General features: G+C 34.4%; 1 pseudogene; it reads left to right on the top strand.

The window, feature by feature from the left end:
- The first annotated feature begins 12,507 nt into the window (after positions 1–12,507).
- On the top strand, positions 12,508–15,387 carry LOC133853875 (anthocyanidin 3-O-glucosyltransferase 5-like; annotated as a pseudogene).
- Positions 15,388–19,822: the final 4,435 nt, after the last annotated feature.

Raw genomic sequence — 19,822 nt, 5'->3', positions numbered from 1 at the left:
TCCTTTCGATGAATTTATCAAAACGTGCCAAGACCTAGATAAAATGACAGTTAGCGATGGATTTACCATTCAGCTCATGCAGGTATAAATTGCTTTTGTGGGAAGGAAACACCAGTCTAGCTCTAATTTTCCATGTTGATGAGCAATGGCCCTTTACTTGCACAACACAATTTCAAAAATGTTAACGATTTTACTAAACGTGAACCCTATGGCTTTCTGGATGTGCAATCTAATGCTTTTGCAAACTTATTGAAACATACTGACTGCTTTTGATCACTTGTAGAAACATATTGACTACTGAAAAATTGTGCACTTGTACTTAGAAACGTGAAATTGCCCTTAAATTTTGATCTATCTATTTCTGGATGTGTTCTTGTCTTCAACATATTGGAACCTAAGTTCGTTATGAGTTTTTAGCAATACAATAATCATGGAAAAATGTGAATGTGGTTTACACCTGTCGTGGAACTGGGTTCTTTCATCTACAAGTTAACCCCAAGTGTATATTTCTATATATATGACTTGAATTTAGATGAACAAATATGCAACAAATATATGTCAGAAATAGCTTTTCTTAGTTCAGACGTTTACTATGCCAAAATTGCCCTACAATAAAAGACCGCAATTCTAGATGAATTTGGAATCCTTTTCCTACTTGGATTGAAGTTTCAATCTTCTATTTGGACAAGAAGACTCAAGAGACGATTTTTTTGAAATTCCAAGAGCTTCTAGGCCTTTCCTAATCTCTATAAATAGGCCTCTAAACATTGAAGAAAGACATAGTGCTACCTAGAGCAAATTCAGAGAAAAAATTCTTGAAGGCTTGAAGAGTTGAAGAGAAGTAATCATGGCAGGAAGCCATTGTAGCAACGTCATGAGCGGTTAAAAACCTTTGTAGGGTATTGATGTAGCCCTATCCAAGTATAATGGTTTGATTCTATTTTAATTTAGAGAATTTTATTTTATGCATGTTGGTTGTATAATTATGAGAATTGCTACAATTTGATATTGTTCTTCATGTTTTAATGCGATTGTTCTTCAATTCATAATCAATATTGGTAGAATTCTTCTCTTGTCTTAGAAAGCTTTTTACCTTTATTGAACTCAAATCATTCTTATTTTTTGTGATTATGACAATGATGATTATACAACGGGTTTAATTGACATATGATCAAGAGGATTAGATAGGCCATGCCTAGGGAAGACGAATCGTACTACACCTTAGTTTAGTGTAATTTAGGTAGATGTTTCGTACCAACCGAAGATGGGTTATACTTTTCCATTGATTGTATGTATCCTATTAAAGACGTAGCTAATCCATACCTAGGGAAGATGGGTCGTACCGCATCTTAGTGGTTAGGTGGACGGTCCATGCCAACTGAAGATGGATTATACTTATTCTTTAATATGGTAACTTCTTGTTTATTTATAGCATCAATAGATTGAATTCCTCTAATTAAATATGATTAACCATTGATGTGTGGGTAGCGGTGAAGTCAATACTCTACTCTTTCTCTCTTATAATTCAATTCTCTTTTACATTTATTTTATGCACTTTAGTTAATCACAAAATCAACAATCTTTTCTTTTTCTTTAGTTATTTTTAATTTTCATAAATTTGATAACAATACCCCTACAGTCCTTGAGGTTCGACACCCTCTCTATAGCCTTATCCTACAAGGATTCGTCTTATTGCAAGTGATTATTTATTATTGATATATTTTGGTAAACAAAAGACCACATCAATTTTTGGCGCCATTGTCGAGGACTATTTAACAGTTGCGTTATTAAATTTTAAAGATTAAAGTCTAGCTTCATTATTTTCTATTTCTTTTTATTTTTATTTTTTCTTTTGATTTTTGTTTCTAATTTTGCTTTTAGTTTTTCTTTTCTTTTTCCCATTACAAGGATTCCTCACTGAGTGCCATCATCATCTACAACAGCTAAATTTCAGTATTCCTACGGACCATTTGTGAGCTTTTTATTCTGTTTTTATCTTTATTTTGTTTTGTTGTATGCTAGGTCGTCGTTCTCTATCATTACCTTTAATTTCTTGCGACCCCAACATTGACCGTACTCTTAGACAACTTAGATCCGAAAGGAATTCTAATTTGCTAGGAGAGCATTGAGACTATGGGTGACAATAACCCAATGGCTTTGAGAGATCATTATCTCCTTACCACATACACTTCTCCCACATGTCTCAGGCTACCAGATGTTACGGTAGCTCACTATGAGATTAAGCTTAGCACTATATAGAGTTTACCATCTTTTCTAGGACTTAGTATTGAAAATCCTTACGACTTTCTCGGTGAATTCCTAGCAATCTGTTCTATCATTAAATTGAGCGGGTTCACTAAGGACGCTCTAAGGATGCGTCTCTTTCCCTTCTCCCTCAAGGCAAGAGCCAAACATTGGTTTCATTCCTTAGCACCAAACTCCATCACTTCTTGGGCTCAATTGCAACAGGAATTTCTAAAGAAGTATTTTCCCATAGGAAAGACCAATGATATTAGGAGAGCTATCATTAGTATCTCCCAATATGAGGGAGAACAACTGTATGAGACCTGGGAAAGACTCAAGGACCTACTTAGATCATGCTCACACCACGTTGTCCCAAAGTGGCAGTTAGTGCAAAGTTTCTATGAAGGCTTGACTGAGCCTAATAGACAAATGGTAGATGCATCTTGAGGGGGAACATTCATGATGAAGAGTGAGGATGAAGCATGGACATTGTTTGAAAAATTGAGTAATAATTCCATTCAGCATGCATCCACTAGACGTAAAGCACCTACACCTAAAGCACCAAAGACTGAAGGTCTTTTTGAGATAGGACATTCTTCAGATGTAGCTACCCAAGTAGTTGATGCTATCACTGGGAAATTAGATCAAATGATGGTTGCTGGTTTTGCTCCTAATTCTGCTCACATGCACACACAGCACACACCGTGCTCATTCTGTTCTATAACTATACATCACACAAATGATTGTCCTACCGCAGGAAAGTTTTCTGATGATTCAACTGAGCAGGTCAATGCAGCTTTTTCACATCCGGGTAATGATCCATACTCCAATACTTATAACCCAGGGTGGATAAATCATCCCAATTTCTCATGGAAGGCCCAAGCTTCAAGCAACTCAGTCCCAGGAGTGCACAATCAAGCTCAATCTAATTGGCAACCCTACCAATCTTCTTCCACATACTGCCTTCCACAGCAGCAATCTCAGGCTACACCATCTCCTCAGTCAGATTCTGACATTCAAGCTCAGATGTTGAAACTTCTGAGCGAGATCAATCAGAAAGTGGACTCTCAGAATCAGATAGTGAACTCTCACTCCCAAGCCATTACCAAAATTGAGGCTCAGATGGGACCAATGGTTCAATCCATTGCCAAGTTAGAGGTGCAGATGGGACAGATGGCTAATACACTCAACAAGAAGGAAGAAGGGACACTTCCAAGTTAACCGGTTGCCAACCTGAAGGGACATTACATGGTAGAAGGCGGTACTTCACATCACCAACAAGTGTTGGTTATCACCACATTGCGAAGTGGAAGAAGGGTCGACAATCATGTCCAAGAAAAAGAGGATGAGCAACCAGCCACCCCACAGAATCTGTAGAAGGAAAAGGGTAAGCAAGAAAGAACTAAGGCTTCTTATTCATCTGCTCCCACTCCTGAGATGCCATATGAGCCCCGGGCCCCATTCCCAGTACGTCTCAAGGCACCTTCTCACTTCAAGAAACAAGTAGAGAAAATATAAGATATGATGGAGGTTTTCAAACAGGTAAAAATCAACCTCCCACTCCTTGATGCCATCAAGAAAGTGCCTGCTTATGCCAAATTTCTCAAAGATCTATGTACGCAAAAGTGATGAACAAGGGCCAACACTCTGAAGAAGGTGTTTCTCACTGAGCAGGTCAGTTCTATCCTTCAGCACAGTCTCCCTCCAAAGTTCAAGGACCCTGGTGCTCCCACCATCTCCTGTATTATTGGAGACCACAAGATTGATAAATCCCTCCTTGATTTGGGGGCTGGAGTGAATCTATTGCCGTACTCGGTCTATTTACAACTCCGCTTGGGGGAATTAAAGCCCACACCAATTATCTTGCAATTGGCTGATCGATCCTTCAAGAAACCGCGGGGAATCATCGAGGATGTTATTATCCAAGTCGACAATTTATATTTCCCCGTGGACTTCATTGTTCTTGATACTGAACCGGTGGCTAATCCCATAAAGATGATCCCTGTAATCCTCGGTCGCCCTTTCTTAGCTACGGCTAATGCGAACATAAACTGTAGGACTGGAATTATGAAGATCAGGTTTGGGAATCTGAAGGTAAAATTGAACATATTCCATACCTTCTAGCAACCACCAGATAAAGCTAAGTGCTTCGTTCTAGACTCCATAGAGAACTTGGTTGCAGAGCCACCTCCTTGCATTCTTACTAAAGATCCCTTCGCGGCTGGTATGACGCACATCAAGGTGGATAATTGTGATACAGGGCAATCCATAGGCCAAGCAAATTACTAGCTTCTCACTACTGCCAAACTTGACGTTCCTCCATTGGCCATATCCAGAACATCTCAATTACTGCTTCCAGGTAACATTCTTTCTCGGTGGTCCAAGGAGGTACATAACAGAGTTACCAAGGGCAATGATTGCAGCCCTACATAAAGGGCATTAAACAAAATGGAGATGTTGTTTCCATCTACTTGACGAATATCAGGAGTTTTTCTTATCCTTCCTCCTTTTTGATTTCTTTGTGGATTTGGTTTGTCTGGCTGAAGACGTTAAACTTAGCGCTAATGGGAGGCAACCCACTTTACTAACACTTCTCTTGTTGATCTTCTTGATGCTTATTATAAAGCTGAAGTAGTGCTTTGTTTTTTTTAGGACAGGCATTCTTGCATTGAAGTTTGGGGGAGTATAACCAGCCCCATTTTTTTTTTCCTTTCTCCCGGTATTGTATCTCTATCTATACATTGGGGACAATGTATCGTTTAAGTTTGGGGGTGAGAAAAACATTTTGTTGTCCTATTATAGATATTATGACTGCCTGATCATGTTATTTCTAAGAATTTGATTGAACTTTTATTTTGATTTGTATTTCATTGGTGAGCTTAACATAATGAACACATGATCACTTGACTAGGGAATTAAGAAGTTTTGTTATTTTCTTTGGCAGTGTGAGATATTACTTGTTTCAATTTGATTCTCACAAACACACTAGCACGTAGTCTATGGGATATGAAATCAGTTATGTCTATTATTAATATCTTGGATGCAGCTGGGTAACTTATTGGAGGAGTAACCTTGGCATAAAAATAAAAAAAAACAAAAAAAAAATTAAAAGAAAAAGAAAAAGGAAAGAAAGAAAGAAAGAAAAAAAAAGAATAATATTGATCACTTTGAGCTTTTCACTGAGTAACCGGATCTCTTGCCTCATTAAGCATTGAGTGTTCGCGTCAAAAAGTGAAAGTTTTCTTTGATTGATAAAATGGCTAAGTTTAGCTTCATAGCCTTTTTGACTCGAGTTAGTAAGTCTTTAGGGTGTTTTACACCTATTGCCCTAAAACCATCTGGTTTGGGAGTCATTAACCTAACACTCGTTACATGGGTCAATTAGAAAGCTTAAGGGAGCAAAGCATTGCATAGCGTACATATATATATAAATAATAATAATAATAATAATAAATATGCCTTGGTTGTTTTATCTAATGGGGAGTCCAGCGAATTTTGAGTATTGAACCATGCATGATTGAGAGTAGTTTTTGAAACCTCATGACTATGTGTTAAGTTTACTTTACACTAATTGAATCTTGTGATATCTCATAATGCCATGTTAGTAGCTTAATTCTTAATTTCCTGAAATTGTGAAGATGGAGTTTATTTTGCTAAGCTTGCTAATGAATGAGAATCATTGTTTTTGTAACACTTCAATCTTATATATAACATAATCTTGCATAACGTTTGTGGGTATCAATTCTGGCAAACCCTCACGAGACTTCACTCGTCTACTAGGGAGTTCTAGGGGTTTAAAAGGCTTGTTGCATACATTAAATACAATCGTACATCCCACGAAAGAATGATTTATCTTGTTGTTTTTCAGTTTTATTTCTTGTTTTGTATTGCTAAGAGACTAGCAATATGTAAGTTTGGAGGTATGATAAGCGTCGAATGTTGCACATTCAAGCCCCTTAACTTGCATATGTTAATTCCTTAGCATTGTTATTTGTTTGATTTTATGTTGTTTTATTGTTTTCAGGTTTTAAATAAAGATGCAATTAATTCCATTAATTTTGGGCTTAAAGCACACTTTGAGAAGACCTAGAAGATATGTTTAAGCTTAACTAATCATAATAGAAGACTTATATGATGTGATTAAGTTTAATCAAATCAAGTGAATGATTAAATCAAAATTTCTCCACTAAGAGTCAAAATCAAATTGGATTCAAATTTGGATTTTGCACATGTTTCAGTGTTTTGATCATAACTTTTGGCTCAGATATCGGATTACAATGAAACTGGTGGTGTTAAAAAGATAATAAAAAATAAACAAATATGACAAAATAGATTTTCTCTAATTCGGACGTTTACTATGTCAAAATTACCTCGCAATAAAAGACCGCAATTCTGGATGAATTTGGAGTCCTTTTCCTACTTGGATTGAAGTTTCAATCTTCTACTTGGACAAGAAGACTCAAGAGACGATTTTTCTGGAATTCCAAGAGCTTCTAGGCCTCTCCTAATCTCTATAAATAGGCCTCTAAACATTGAAGAAAGACACACTGCTACCTAAAGCAAATTCAGAGAAAAACTTCTTGAAGGCTTGAAGAGTTGAAGAGAAGTAATCATGGCAGGAGGCCATTGTAGCAACGTCATGAGTGTAATACCTAGGAAAATGCTATGCTTAGGATAATAATGCATAAATAAAATATGTGGATATGCATGCATAAGTATAAGGCTTAATTATTATTATTATTGTTAGCTTAAATAGGATTGTGTGTGTGTATATATATATATATATATACATATGCAAGTATAGGAATCGGATTAGTAAAGAAATTACTAACCAAAGTTGATCGAGCGGCTATTCAGTCGGTCGAGCGACTTAATTATCCAGTGTGATGCAGTTTACGTGTAAACAACAATAAACGATTTTCTTTCCTTTATTTCTTAAACCCAATGCGTGTAGATGATTTTAGATGATTAAAAACTCCTTTAGTTAGTCTAGTTAGTCTAGTTTGGTTGAAAAGGAACTAGGTATAGTAATAATTACATGAGATATTTGCTAAATAATCTTATATGATTTTATGAGATTTTATTTGATTTGTTGAAGATCTTCTCCATCCAGCTGTCAAAAATCCGTCCATTGAAAAGTTTGTACCATTTTAATCTCAGCCTTACAAGTCTTCTATAAATAGGGTCATAGATTGAGCAAATAGGGTGCAAATTCTCCAGCAAACTCCCTCTTCCCCTTTCTCACGTAAGCTCTCTATTCCCTCCCTGTTTAGTGTAGAAACTCTAAGGAGAAAAACTCTCTTATTTCTCACATGAATCCAACACTTAGAAATCAGAAATGAAGCCTTAAACCACCTCTTCTTTCTCAACAAAACACTAGAAAATAACATCTGAAATCCTTCCTTATTTCTAGTACAAATGAACATCCTGTGTTGGACCAGTTCACTCCTTCTCTAGTTATTTGTGTGCAAATTCCAGGAAGTAAACCTTCATTTTACCTCTCTGAAATTCAGCACTTATTCCTTTAAACCATGGTTGGCTCTCTTCTTTTAGAGGGAGCTATAGCCATGAAGTTATATGTATAAATGAATGTTAATGTTTTGGTGTTTGTTTTCTTTGAACAGAGGAGTTTTTCCAGATTTTTACCCAAGCTTCCACCTGGTAAATGGAGTGTTTAATGCTTAATAATTTTAAATCAGTCCTTGTCCTAATAAGTGAAGAGTAGATGTGTTTTGGAGCAAAGAAGAGTGTGTGTGATGCTGGTTGTGTGTGAATGAGCTGCTGAAATGTGTGTGTGTTGATTAATAGAGTGCTGAATGTGTGTTGTGAGTATGTGTACATGATATAGAAGGAAAGAAAGAAGTAAATTTGTGTGTGAAATGTGTGCTGGAATTTCCAGTATGAATGAGTGTATTTTAAGTGTGAATCAAGTGAGCGTGTTGAGGAGATTATGGGTTTAATAACTTGTGATCTATATATATATATATATATAGTATTGTGGGACTTTGATAAAAGTGAGGGCTTGAAGAAGGTGATTGTGTGTGAGTTATTATATATATATATATGTGTGTGTGTGTGTGTGTGTGTGTGTGTGTGTAGAAAGAATTATTTTAGAAGTATATGTGTATGTGTGTGAGTTATATGTAAAAATATACTAGTTGGAACTAATGGTTAGTAAAAGAAAATATTTGATTATGTTTCATTACTCAATAATCTAAAATGACGATTAATACCATAATTAAGAGAACCAAATATTAATACCGTTACGTCATCCAATTTACAAATAGAAGTATTAGAATAATTGTTATAATAATTTCTTGAGAATAAATATAGTGATAATAATTGTTTTGTAGTACCTTTAATTAATCTATTATTATTGCATGATTATGATTATGCAGTTTTTGAGGATAATCGTTGAAGCAAACTAGTAAGTATCTCTATACTTACTGAGGACGAAGCTGTTGGATTTTTCCATAATATTGTGTTTACTGCTTTATTTAGTTTGTTTGCGCATGTGAATTTACATGTTTACTATTTTTAATTAAACTGGTTAATAACAAAGCTGGTATACAGCGGGGGGTTGATGACTGTCAGTGGAACCTTTGGCTTCCGTGACACTTAATAAATAAACGGGCTATGACCTTTGGCTCATAGTCTGCTGGGACCTTTGGATTCCAATAACAAACAAAAAAGCTTTAAGTGATGGGAACCGTTGGCTTCCATAACACGCTAATCTGGACCGTTGGTTCCATCACGAAAGGAGTGCAAAAGATGATAATTAAACCTTGCATATAAAACTGTCATATTACTGTCTTATGGTTATGTATATATTCAATCTGTGACTATGATTAGCTACCATGGATCATATATTACATATACACGTGATTATAAAGCCATATCTGCATTGTGTTGCATTTATTAAATAAATCAACATTTATATTATTGTGGGAAACAGTAGACTCACTTTAGTTTATTGTGTTGTTGTTTTCTCTTTGTACTATGTGCTAAATCAAGTTATGAAGAAGAAGAATATCAGGACTATCCAATCCTTTAGATGGATCCTGATGCTGATATTCGAGGCTAAACTGACTCTTTTTTTGGGAACTACCTTGTTGTAGTTCATTAACCTAGTTCAGAGACAATATTTATATTCCCGTTATGTAATTATTAAGCTTTAGTATTTTGACTTGTATAATTATATGAGCCCTGTGAGGCATAACTACTATCTTTTATATGACCATGATGACTTTCTTTATATATATATTTTGAGGTATTTCAGTAAAAACTCTGAAGTGTTATTTAATTCCCAAGCCTGTATTATATATATATTATGTTGCCAATAATTAACTCTGATGAGATAGTAATGTCACGTGAATATTCGAAAAAATTTCACTTACGCTTTTTGTAAAAGCGGGGCGTTACAATGAGCGGCTAAAAACCTTTGTAGGGTATTGATGTAGCCCTATCCAAGTATAATGGTTTGATTCTATTTTAATTTAGAGAATTTTAGTTTATGCATGTTGGTTGTATAATTATGAGAATTGCTACAATTTGATATTGTTCTTCATCTTTTAATGCAATTGTTCTTCAATTCATAATCAATATTGGTATAATTCTTCTCTTGTCTTAGAAAGGTTTTTATCTTTATTGAACTCAAATCATTCTTATTTTTTGTGATTATGAGAATGATGATTATACAACGGGTTTAATTGACATATGATCAAGAGGATTAGATAGGTCATGCTTAGGGAAGACGAATCGTACTACACCCTAGTTTAGTGTAATTTAGGTAAATGATTAGTACCAACCGAAAATGGGTTATACTTTTCCATTGATTGTATGTATCCTATTAAAGACGTAGCTAATCCATACATAGGGAAGACGGGTCGTACCGCATCTTAGTGGTTAGGTGGACAATCCGTGCCAACCGAAGATGGATTATACTTATTCTTTAATATGGTAACTTATTGTTTATTTATAGCATGCATAGATTATTCTTCTAATTAAATATGATTAACCATTGATGTGCGGGTAGCGGTGAAGTCAATACTCTACTCTTTCTCTCTCTTATAATTCAATTATCTTTTACATTTATTTTATGCACTTTAGTTAATCATAAAATCAACAATCTTTTATTTTTCTTTAGTTATTTTTAATTTTCATAAATTTGATAACAATACCCCTGCAGTCCTTGAGGTTCGACACCCTCTTTATAGCCTTACCCTACAAGGATTTGTCCTATTGCGAGTGGTTATTTATTATTAATATATTTTGGTAAACAAAAGACCACATCGGGGTAGTTTGGCCACTCTATGGTAAAAAATAAAATAAAAAAAATAATAATAATATTAATAATTCAAGGGTTTTAGCCCTTAGGGGTGGTGGCCGTGGGGGTGGTCATGGGGATGGCTGAGCCACTCCCTTGGCCACCCTCATGGTGGCCAAGGGGGTGCCTCAACCACCCTCTTCTTTTTCTTTTATCTTTTTTCTTTTTTAAAGTTTTTAATAATTTTTTTTTAGTTTTATTTTTTTTATTTTATAATTAATTTTTAAAGATTTTTTTTTTTTTTGTAATTTGTTATATTGTGACATGTGTCAACCTTCAGGGGTTGACACGTGGCACACCGTTAGTTTTTAACAGAAAACTTACTGAGGTGCTAATTTGGTCTTTTTTCAAAATTGAGGTATCATCTGTGATGCGAATTAAAACTCAGGAACTAAAAAATAAAGTTTCCAAAACTCAAGGACCAGAAGTGTATTTAACCCTTTATTTTTTCTGCTATGGGGTGGTCAAACCACCCAAGTGGCCCTTGAAGTTTTTATTTTTTATTTTTTTTTCTGCTATGGGGTGATCGAACCACCCTAGACCGGTCAAGTCAGCCACCCCACTTCTTCTTTTTTTAATTCAATTTTTTTTTAGTTTTTAATATTTTTGTAATTAGTTTTTAAAGACTTTTTTTTTTTTTTTTATACTACAACACGTGTTAATTTTCAAGAGTTAACACGTAACAGGCCGTTAGTTTTTAGACAAAAAACTTAACTGAGGTATTAATTCGATTTTTTTTCAAAATTGAAATAATAACTATAATACAAATTAAAACTCAAAAATTAAAAAATAAAATTTTTAAAATTCAAAGACCAAAAATATAATGGAGAGTCATGCCCGCGTCGTGCAGTACTCTTGGTGATGTCTATCAGAAATGCAAAGTAAAAGAGTCTTCTAGTGTCATGTGCCATCGACAGTGACTCATCATAGAGTCTTCACTTGACCCGATGTCAATCATGTAAGAGAGCTTCTACACATCCTCCATTCATCCCTCCCTTATCACCCTTTTATAATAAAAAAATTGATTTTTATTAAAAAGTTGTCTCTGATGTGACATTAGAGACAACTTTTTAATAAAAACCAATTTTTTTAAGGAAAAGAGGGTGACAAAGGGGGGATGAGAGTCTCCTCTTTAGCATTTCCCATCATGTAAAACACTAAAACTTATCCTTCCTCCTTTTTTTTTTTTTTTTTTTTTTTTTTAACACGAGTGGGACACAACCTCAAGATAGAGTAGGGTATTTACATGTGTGAGTCCAACTTAATGTATCTTATAATTCATTATTTTTATTATTTTTTTAAAAAAGTATTTAAACTTAAAAAAAGTTAATTTAAGGTATTTATTTTTAAATATTTTTCAATTTTAACCATATGTTAGAATTTTTTGTTAAATCTTATAAAAAATTTCAAAATACCTCTGTATTTATTTTAAAAAATAAATATAAAAATTTTCAAAGATTCAAGTATGGGTATTTTTGTAAAATTCTGTTAAATTTTGATGAACATCTAAATCCTAGCAAATTTTTTTCTTCTTAAAAGAGTAAGTGTATTTTAAAAAATTTAATAGGAATTAACAAAAAAAAATTTAAAAGAAGGTTAAAATTAAAAAAAATTAAACAATTAATAAATATCTTAAATTGTCACTTTCTAAAATTTAGATACAATTTTTTAAAAAAAGATAAAAAAAAAAAAAATAGACAACTATAAGTGAAGTTTCCCTCTTTAACGAGTTCTTTTGATTTTTCCAGAAAGGAAATTTCTTTTCAAAAGTGAAAAATAAATCTTTTGAATTGAAAATTCTTCTTTAACTTACTCAATAATTAGGGCATCTGTCGGTGGATAAGCATCTGCCCGAATATGGGACCTACTTGATTTTCTATTAAATTGCTCGAAATTCTCTTCTCTAATTTCATGCAGCGTAGTTTTACATCTTCTCCATGGAAAGCTCAAACCCACATGCAGTAATACTTTCTAGCCCCGGTGTTGGCCACCTTGTCCGTGACATTGAGCTCGGCAATCGCCTTGTCGCCAATCACAACTTCTGAGTCACCTTCTTTGTCGTCCTTGAATATCAAGCCACAGCCGGCGAATCCCAGCTCATCCAACCAGCCAAGGCCCAGAAACTCCTAGACATAGTCGAACTGCCACCCGTGGACCTCTCCGGCCAACTCCAACCCAATACTCCGACCTTCACGCTTCTAACTGCCATGATGCCCAAAATCAGGGAAACTCTCCGGTCTGCAATCTCCACCCTGAAGCCAACCCCGATCGCCCTCGTCGTCGATATTTTTGGAACTCCAGTACTGGATGTCACCGTTGAGTTTCACATGTTAAAGTACGTGTTTGTTAGCTTTGCATGGCCCCTTGCGTTGATGTTATACGCGCCAATCCTTGATAAGGAGATAGAAGGAGAGTACGTTGTTCAGAAAGAACCGATAAGGCTCCCCAATTGCATGCCGATTCGGCCCCAAGACGTGGTTAATCCATTGATGGACCGTACAAAGCAGGAATACCATTCCTTCCTTCATGTGGGTTCAAATACGCGTAAGAGCGATGGGGTTTTGGTGAACACGTGGGAAGATCTAGATGCCGCGACGCTTAATGCCATGAGAGAGGAAGAGAGCTATGGATCGGCACCGGTTAATGTCGTGGGGCCGCTGATCAGATCGGTTGGACCGCCGGCTTCGAGGAGCCAACTGTTGGATTGGGTAGACGAGCAACCAGTTGAGTCTGTGCTTAATATTGCGTTTGGGAGTCTTGGGGTTCTTTCGGCTCTACAAATCACGGAGCTGGCTTGGGGGCTGGAGCTGAGCCAACAGAGATTTATTGGGTTAGTTTACAAAACAAATATTATGCTAAAATTTTATCATGGCTAATTTTTATATACTTTTGAAACGTGATCTCCAAGTATTTGATACATGAAAATAAGTTTTTAAATTGGGAGATTACTCCACATCAACTTTTGGTAGATAAAATTTGGATAAAAAGAAGATATATAAAAGGAAAAACTATATTTTAGTCTCCTGAATTATCATCTATTTTACAATTATGTCTCAAAATTTTAAAAAATGACATTAAGGCTTCACATATTATCATTACATGTCAAATTAGACATTTTTGAATTTTTATCTCTAAAATACCCTTAAAGTTATTAAAAAAAAACTATTTAAAAAAAAATTTAGTAAAAAACTAAAAAATAAAATAAAATAATTACACGTAACCCGCTCAAACTAATACCTCATTATCAATGTTCCCCCAAACTACCAATTGTGTCAATCTCCCCCTAAACTATCAAAAAAATGTCAATGTCCCTCCTAATGACAAAAATACCCTTCATAAAACGATTAATATTTTAAAAAAAAAAAAACAAAAAAGATTATCAAAAAAATATAAAAGAACAAAAATTTATACAAAAAAACAAAAAATAAAATAAAATAAAAAAAAATAAAACGGGTTTTTCTTTCTTTCTTTTTTTTTTAATTTTTTATATACTTTTCATTTATTTTTTTTCTTTTTTTTTCTAAAAAAAATATATTCTTTTTTTTAAAAAAAAAAATCACTAAAAAAATCGTTTTTTCTTTTATTTTTTTATTTTTTTTTTAAATGTTATTTTTTTTTAATTTTTTTAGTTGTTTTTAAAAAAATTTATAAGATCATTTTTATCTTTTTGTTGGTCTTAGGGAGGACAATGACATGTTTTGGTAGTTTGAGGAGGGACATCGACACAATTAGTAGTTTGGGAGGGGAGAACATTGATAATTTAAGGGGGATATGTGTACTTTTCAAAAAAATAAAAATAAATAAAATTGGAAACACCAAAAAGGGGTGCCCTTTTCATATTAGTCCCCTTATTTTTTTATTTTTCAAATGGTTATATATATATATATATTTTGAAGGGTAATTTGGGAATAAAAATAAAAAAGTGTCAAATTTGACATGTCATTTTTTAAAGTTTGAAGGCGTAATTACAAAATAAGTTACAATTCTTGGAGCTAAAATATATTTTTTAATTCCTATATAAAATTAACCTATGCCTACATTAGCCTTATTGATGCTACACAATTTTATTTATTGCTTGGCCAAATAGCCTCAGTTAAAATTTCACCTTATTTATTCATCCCATCAAGTCTAATTATTTGATTCTACAACTTAATGTTTATTTAAAATAAGTTATTGAACACTCATAATTATGTTTAATTTAAATTACAATAAATATGGGTGGCATACCAGTTAAAGAAATGATTTTTTTTTACCATCTCGCATACATATCTACCGGTTATGCTTAATTTAAAGAGAATTTGTTACAGGTGCTACACCCACCCAGCAAGAAGGATGTGTTCGCTGACAGAGGTGATGATGCGTTAGCCTACTTGTCTGATGGGTTCTTGAAGCGAACCCACCGTTTGGGATTGGGGATCACGCAGTGGGCACCACAATCGGACATCCTGCGGCATCCATCTACGGGAGGGTTCTTATCTCACTGCGGGTGGAACTTGTCATTGGAGAGTATACTAAGCAGCGTGCCGATGATAGCTTGGCCTCTGTATGCGAAGCAGATGATGAATGCTACGATGCTAGCGGAAGAGGTAGGAGTGGCTGTCTGCTCGAAAATTGCACCGACTAAAGGAGTGGTGGGAAGGGAGGAGATTGAGATGATGGTGAGGAAAGTTATGGATGGCCAAGAAGGGAAGGCTATGAGGGATAGAGTTAGGGAACTCAAAATCAGTGGGGAGAAGGCTTTGACTGAGGGTGGTTCCTCTTTCACGGCTATGTCTCAATTGGCAAAGTTATGTGTAATGAACTCATCGCAACGCTAGAAAGTTTAAGGCTCCGTGAGCCACCAGCAAATGTTGGCTTATTTGTTTGTTTGTTTTCTGAGCAATGGAGAAACGTTGGCCGACATTAGTTTGTACGTAAAATGAAGATATCAGTCCAGCAATGCTAGGAATTTTTATTTTTATTTTTATTATTATTATTATTTTTTTTTATGAATGGTAATAAGAACAATGGAAGGAATAAATGAATTGCGTGAATGTATAGAATGAATAGGCCAGAATGATGGAAACTTGTGTTGAAATGAAGTATTTGGAGGATACTTGAACCTTCTAACAATTGAATTATTCTCAACTATTTTTCTACCTTTCTTACAATTTTGGGAATATCTTTATGAGACATGTTCCATGTACATCTTTTGTACATCTCCTATACATCTCGTTTTTAAATCAACCATTAGATCTACAAGACCCACATGAGTGTACAAGAGATTTTAAAAAATCATTTCTCTATCTTTATACAACAAATGGGTTAGCCACTTGTTTAACGGAACCCATTTCAATTGGCCCAATTTAAACCAACTAACAAAACTCACCATTTTTCTAACTCGTTGTTTACAAAAATACTATTTACAAAGCTTCTCAAAATGCACGTAAGAGCATTCCTACCAGCCTTATCAACTTGGTGAGGCAATTTGGTGAAAATACACAAAAATACTCCTAGCAACCTCATTACTATAACCAAAAAGTTTTGGCGAGTGAATAGTACTCACCAACAATAATGATCACTATTCACTCACCAAAAGAATAAACAAATATTAAAATTACCCTTTTCTCTCTCCTCTCTCGATTTCTCTTTCCACTCACGCCACTCACTGTAGGTTGTGCAATGCCTGACTCTCTTAAGCTTCTTGATTTACCTATGTAAGGAGTGTTGGGCCAGTGACTCACAAATCAGATGGTTTTAGGGCACTAGATGTAGAAACATCCCTAAGGGTTTAATTACTCAAGTAAAAAAGGCTACAAAGCCAAACTAGCCATACAATCAACCAAATTGAATTTCTCATCTTTTTACGCAAACACTCAATGCTTAGTGGGGCAAGAGTTCCAATTACTCAATGAGAACTCAAACTAATTTTTTTTTTTTTTTTTTGAATTTAAGCTAAGGTTTTATCAACAAATCATCCTACAAATCTCAAGGCACACATTCCTCAATTCAAATCCCATACCTCACAGACCCTATGCTAATGTGCTTGTGATAAATAACTCAAACAAGTAAAGTCTCTCTAATCTATCAGATGAGTTAAAAGATTCAGATTTCTAATAACATGGAATGTTCAAGATGTTAAACCAACCAATGACATACAAACCACAATTGCGATGTAATCATACTCAATCAACAACATAGCACAATATTTTAATTTTTAATATTTTTTTTTAAAAAAAAATTCTAGAACAAAAAGTCAAATAAAAATAGAAAAACAAACAAATAGAAAAAGTGTTTTTCCATACCCCTAAACTTGAATTATACATTGTCTCAATGTGTAGTGTAGAAATACGTTACCAAAAAGGAAGGAAAATCCGAGTAGGAAAAAGATCAGGGCATCCCCCAAACTTATACACCAAAACTCCTGTCAAAAACTAACAGCAATACTGTCACATAGGAACAAAGATCAAGAGATTAATTGCTGTCAAAAATAAAATGACAAGAAAGAAAATGAAAAAGGAAAGAAAGAAAATGTGAAGAAAGTAAAATGGAAAAGAAATTTTACAGTGCTTTCTCCGATCATTTGGATGTCCAACCAATCCCTTCCACCCTTTCTTCTTTAGAATTTGATAGCCTTCTAAAAGAATGTTTCGCCATCTTAGATAGTCTACTTGCTTACTTCGATGGATCTTCTTAGGAAGATGGTTTCTAGATCTGCGCACTTCTGTGCATAAATCCTTGAGAATTTTGGCATAAGATGGCTCTTTGAGACATTGAAAAATTGAAGCTTGGGGCTTATGAAGTGTCTTAAGAGGGATTGTGATGAATGAATGAGCTTCAGTACTCACTTCCTTGTCATTGGACAAATTTGGAGTTGATGGAGGGCTCAATTTGCTTTAGGTGCTCAATAGACTCCAAATGCTCGTCTTTCTCTATTTCCTCAACTGCTAATGAAGATGTGTTAGGAAATGATATCTTAGTGTTTTCCCCATTCTCAGGTCGTATCTCAGGAGCGGAATCCCATAAGGCCTCAACTTGCTCACATACCATGTCCAAATCAAATTTGGATTGAGCACAGCTCTCTTCAAAATGATTTTCCAGACTTCGCTCATTAACAATCTCCTCAACAACTTCTTCACTCTCAAGTGTGGTGGTGGCTTGGACATGCTCATGATGAGGATTGTTGGAATCATCCCCATCAATCATGTAGTGTCGTTCAGCCATCAACTGACTCTGAAGCTCTTCTTCCTCCATTCTGTTTAACTCAGCAATCAGACAATCAAGCTGTCCTTCCAACCTTTCAATTGCTGAAGTGTTGGCCATAGTGGCATCTTCGATCTCTTGAATGGCTGGCCTATCAACCATGGTGACATTCTTAAGCTCTTGTATAGTTTGGCTATTTGAGTGTATGAAAGCTTTGAATGTGTCTTTTCCAATGATGACTCTGGTTGTGGTACTTGAATGGTGGATTGACTAGTTTTCTCCATAAATTCCTTCAGCGTGTCTTCCAATGAAGATTGTTGAGGAAAATGATCATATGATGAAGGATGAAGGACTTGATTTTCGAACTGCGAATATTCAAGATGGTGTAGTTCATGAAATTGGGAAGCACAATTTCCCATGGCTTGAGCTTGCCACTAGAAATCAGAATGTTTGCTCTAGTTCGGGTTGTAAAAATTTGACTTTGATTCAAACCTTGAACTGGAGAAATTGGTGTTCATTTGCTCATATGAAAAATTATAGGTTCTAATTTTCATAAAATTGCCTATTTAAAGATTCAATGAATCAATTCTTTCTACAAATCACAATGAATATCTAATTTAATTTAAAACCATCCAATGTATCCATTTGATTAACAAATCACAATGGATATCCAAACTTAATCGAAAGATTCAATGTATCTGTTGGATGAAACATATTGAATATCCAATGTTTACACATATATTAATTGAAACAATCAACTAAAAGAGTTTTAATCATTTAATTGAATTGAAATGAACATACATTCAGATTATACGAACAAAACATGAAAATACAAAATCTAATCAATGGCGAGGCTTCATCTTCAACCTTAATTGAAGTTTTAGTCTCTCATGACTAAAAGTAACATGCTAAACTTTATTAAAAACTAAGAGTCTTACAAAGAATAAAAGAAAACATACAAAGAAGAAGACTCTCGATTGGAGGCTGTAGGCTTGCGCCTCTCCACACGCATTCTCCCTTTTTTACAAAAGAAAAGCTCCCTTTTTATATGGTGTTGCTTGGGTTAGAAACAAAAGACCAAAAATGACGCCTCTACCCTCACTTTCATCTTTTTCTTATCCCACTTTTCTTTTCTTCTTTTCTTTTATTTGATCCCACGCACATTGGCTTTCTTCAATTTTTATTTCTTTTTCTTTCATTTCTTTTTGGTCTTCTACAAAATAGCTTTTTCTTTTTTATTTTTATTTTTCTTTTGGAATTAGCTCGTGGGCAGAGATGTGCTCGAGTCAACATATCAGAATGTACTTGTTTTTCTGTTTCTTTGCAATTCCACATAAAAATCGTTATTTTCTCTCAATGACCTGCAAAACACTAAAACACCAAAACTAACCAAAAAAAAAATCAGAAAATACCAAAGCTAAAGATTTAGCACAAGCAAATTAAAGGGTCCAAATATACAATATTTGGCACTCATCATCACGTGCGTCCAATGCTTCGCACCGTACTAGAGTATACACATAAGTGCATACACCCAAATATTACTTTAAATGCTTAAAGTGTATTGGTCCTTATAAATGCCAACTAAAATTTCTCTTTTTCCCATGTGAGAGTCTCTTCATTTAATGCTCCTTAATACCTTCCATTTAAAACATTCCAAAACAAAAAATAAATATGTATACCTATTAATTTAGAAAATGCTTTAACAGACATAAAGTGTAAAATGAGAGCTACATGCATGACATTCATGTTTTCTTTTGATCTTCATTTGGATTAAATATTATATCAAATAACTAAAATGATTTGTGAATTCATTTAATAAAGTTCTTTGATTTTTTCAAAACCCTATTTTATGAAGAGTTCATTTTATGGAAATTCCTTGAAGCAAAGGTTTCTACTACAATCAAAACTAAACTCTCATTATAATTCATTATCCTAGCCATGTAACAGCACACTCTAAGTGGTATGATATTGTTCATTTTGGGCCAAGAATGCACAGTTTTGTTCTTGAGTTTTACTCCAAAAGGCATCATACCATTTAGAGGGAGAAAGCGTGCTCTATATTAGCACACC

Source organism: Alnus glutinosa, chromosome 13 (assembly GCF_958979055.1).
Source record: "Alnus glutinosa chromosome 13, dhAlnGlut1.1, whole genome shotgun sequence".
Classification (NCBI taxonomy): domain Eukaryota; kingdom Viridiplantae; phylum Streptophyta; class Magnoliopsida; order Fagales; family Betulaceae; genus Alnus; species Alnus glutinosa.
The sequence above is the reverse complement of the archived record's forward strand: the minus strand, read 5'-3'. Positions and strand labels throughout refer to the sequence as shown.